This window comes from Nyctereutes procyonoides, unplaced genomic scaffold (genome assembly GCF_905146905.1).
Source record: "Nyctereutes procyonoides isolate TBG_1078 unplaced genomic scaffold, NYPRO_anot_genome, whole genome shotgun sequence".
Classification (NCBI taxonomy): domain Eukaryota; kingdom Metazoa; phylum Chordata; class Mammalia; order Carnivora; family Canidae; genus Nyctereutes; species Nyctereutes procyonoides.
The window spans coordinates 51929828-51933694 of NW_026575047.1; positions in this window are offsets into that span (position 1 = coordinate 51929828).

Here is a 3867-nt window from a genome sequence, read left to right on the forward strand (position 1 = left end):
TGATGCCTGCAACTTAGTTTCAAATATTTTAGGAGGACACACATACTTTAAGACAAGGAGGTAAGGCAAATGTTAATAACTGAGGGATCCAGGTGGCAAGTACCCAGTTATTCATCGTACTGTTCTTTCACCCTTTCTGGGTATTTAAAACTTTTAATAATTTAAGTTGGAAAAACAATAGATCTGACTAGACTTATTTTGGAGTGTGCTCACTGAAAGGAGACCCACAACCAAAATCTTAGAACATAAAATTATAAAGAAGAAGGAACCTGAGATATCATTCAGCTCCTCTTGTTTTAAAGAGGTGAAAGGTGAACACATTTAACAATTAAAAGCTATTTAAAATACTGTGTTATAAGTATTTCCATTAAGTGTTTATTTATCTTTGTAATCGTTTTCGCAGTCTTGAAGAAAAAAATCAAAATGTAAATAAGACATCTAAATATTGTGCTGGTTATTTTTAAAATGTTTAACATTTTAAGAAGCTAATATTGCTGAATAATCACGCAGCATAAATGCTAGCATATTTGGCGCATGTTATAAATTAAAGAAAGATCTGGGTTCTTAACCAGAAGAGTAAGTGCAACAGGCAGACTTGGGTTTAGTTCCAAACAACTAGAGCAGAGGAAAACTGAACATATTAAAACCTAGGAAAAAGGGGTGGAGAGAGGGTGTAATGTGATGATTTTACCAAGGACTTCTTTAAACCAACCGGGCAATACCTGGTACAATAAATAACTCTGGGAAGCCGAATCCAACATGAAGGGACCAAAGCACATCTCAGGAGTCATTAGCCAGGTATTTCCAGATGACAACTTTGTGATGTGACTAATGTACCCTAGCTGGACCACTGCAGTACACATCTGCACCCAATATGGAGTGTGGCCAACTGCAGTTCCAGGGTAGAGGTGGGAGGCCAGGAACCTGGATCTAGAAGGTATCAGTAACTCGAAGTCCCCACATTCATGGTTTTCACCCTCTTCCTAAGCCCCTGTGTATGCCATCCCCACTCTCAACTGTCCTCTTCCATCCCTCAAATCTGTGACTGCATTACCAGGAAGGTCCACCACTCATCAGCTCTGGTTCCTCAACAAAAGGACTAAAAAAGGGGGGGAAGTAAGCACAGAATCATTTGAACTGTTGGTTTACTGGAATGCCTGTCACCCAGATGTTTAAACATTCTCCAGATGTTGTCCTTGCTCTGCACCTGAGAGAGAAACTGGCCATGGGCACCTCTTAGAGTTGAGACCAAGAGTGAACCGTGGTCCCGAGGGCTTGAAATGCTATTCCAGAAAGGTTTGCACTCTTTCAGCACTTTGCTGCCTGGCCCTGGACAGCAAGAACCTGCTCTTTAAGAGTGCTTAAATAAATACGTCATCAGATCTGGAAACAGATAAAAGCCTTCATCTAATTTCTGTCCCATTATATGCATGTGTTTCTTTTTTTTTTAAGTTTTTATTTTTTTTTTATTTATGATAGTCATACAGAGAGAGACAGAGGCAGAGACATAGGCAGAGGGAGAAGCAGGCTCCATGCACCGGGAGCCTGACGTGGGATTCGATCCCTGGTCTCCAGGATCACGCCCTGGGCCAAAGGCAGGCACCAAACCGCTGCGCCACCCAGGGATCCCTATGCATGTGTTTCTTAATGCTCTTGATCTTGATAAAATATGTTCCAATGAATTAGATTTTAAGCCATTCATACATATTATAAATTAAATACCCAATTATTTCCAATGTCTTCCTTGTTAATTGATATGAATCTTTATTAATTCATACTAACTTACAGATTTAGTTAATTGATACAGAAGTTCTCAAAGTAAAAATTCCTGGAAAGATATAAATTAATATTAACAGTTTTAGAAAAATCTGTAGCTATTGTTTCAAGTCACCTTGGGTACTTGATAAAATTATGTTCTCCAGGTACCAAATAGTATAGCACCCCAACAAATGTGTAGCAATTGACTTTTGGCACTTCTACCTGTTGGATTTAGTTCGGTGGCATAATGCTACTTACTTGGGCTATAGTGTCACATATTAACAATCACTAGAAATATGAAGGCAGAGGGAATAATGTGGGTCATGGAAACTGTTTGGGATGTTATACTTAGAGCAATGCCAGCAAAACTTCCATGGTGACCCTGACCTTTGAAGGTGGCTGGGGACCTGGCAGCCTATTGTGCAAGGTTCAGCTCAGAGGGTGAAACACTGACCCCACTAAACGCTGCATTAATGAGCTGGGATCTCCACTCCCCCCAGCTCCCTGCTTAGAGTTTTCCCAGTTTCTACGTGAATCAAATTACGGGCACCTCTGCTGGGTTTCCTGTGAAATAACAGATCTTACTGTAACCAAATATTACCATCTCGGAAAAACTTCATGCAACTAGCGAGAGGACTCTTCATTCTCAGGCAACAGAGAAAAGCTTCTTTGTTTTGAGATTGAACACACCTGGAACAAGTTATCTGGGCGGAGGGGGTGGAGGTGGGGGTGGGGGGCTCCCTGGGCCCACAGTGGAGAGGGAGCTCCCGGGACCCAATCACATCCCTGCCTGCCAAAGGCCAGCCGCCCAAATCTTCTTCCCAGCTCTCTGGCCAATTTCATTGGAACTTGCAGTTGGCTGTAGCCACATGGCAGAGGGAGCCCTGCATCTACATGGAAGGATGACGCTGTTAAGGATCACAGAACTCAGAGGCAACATTCCTACAAGCTCTGAGAAAGAGCTCACGATTCAGAGACCGGAAGTGTGGAACCTCTCCTCCTGCCCTCTGACCACTCATACCCCCCACCCCTGCCCTGAAGCAATGACCAAATAAGAATTCTGGCTGTGTCTCTGAGACAGCAGGCAGACATCTGGCATAGGATTAGTCAGTGTGTGCATCTGTGCATGGCTTCCCTTGGAAACCAACGAAACCCTGTGTTTCCACCTTTGCCTCAAAACACTTGCTTTCCAGAAGAAAACCTTGTGTTGCTCCTTTCATCTTTATGCCATGGCTGGTCCAGCAGCCGCAGAAAGGAATCTAACTCAGACCAGTGTAGAGGCAGGAGGCATGGCATCAGGTTATAAAACCATGACCTCACCTGTTGAGAGGGGAACAGGACCATTCCTCAGTGTGGAGAACTGGGGTGAATGTAAGACAGACACCCATCCACACGCTAATGCAATTTTTTGAAGATAATATCCCATCTCTGTTCACATTTTTTAGTCTTTTTTAAAAAAATTTATTTATTCATGAGAGACACAGAGAAACAGAGACATAGGCAGAGGGAGATGCAGGACTCGATCCCAGGACCCCGGGGATCACGACCTGAGCCAAAGTCAGATGCTCAACCACTGAGCCACCCAGGCACCCCTCCACACCTTTTAGTCTTAATAAAATATCAGGTTTTTGCTGGAAGGGACCAGCTCTTACTCACCTTTGGTCCCTTCACTTTAGATGCCTGGATGAGGTGTGTAGTCATCAACACCTATTACTAGAACTAGTCTTACAAACCTTTATGTGCACAGCAGTGCCCTGGGGGCTGAGACAATGAAGATTTTGACTCAGTGATAGGGTCAGGCCTGACTTGGTGTTTTTCTAGCAAGTTCCCAGGAGCTGCTGGAGCTGCTGGCTTCAAGTAAGTCTGAGTTGAAGGATGTCCTAATGACAGTTATTTGCCTGTGGAACAGGCAATTTCCCACATCCAGGGAAATTGCCATCTCTTACTATCTAAGGTAGCTGTATGAACGTGGCATTCCACGCACCACCACCCCATTGCCCCACCAAACAACCTGTTATTGTGTCTCTGTATTCATTCTTGTGCCATTAATTCAGCCATTGACATATGAATGGTGAAAACAAATCTAAGCAATTCATCAACAACCTAACT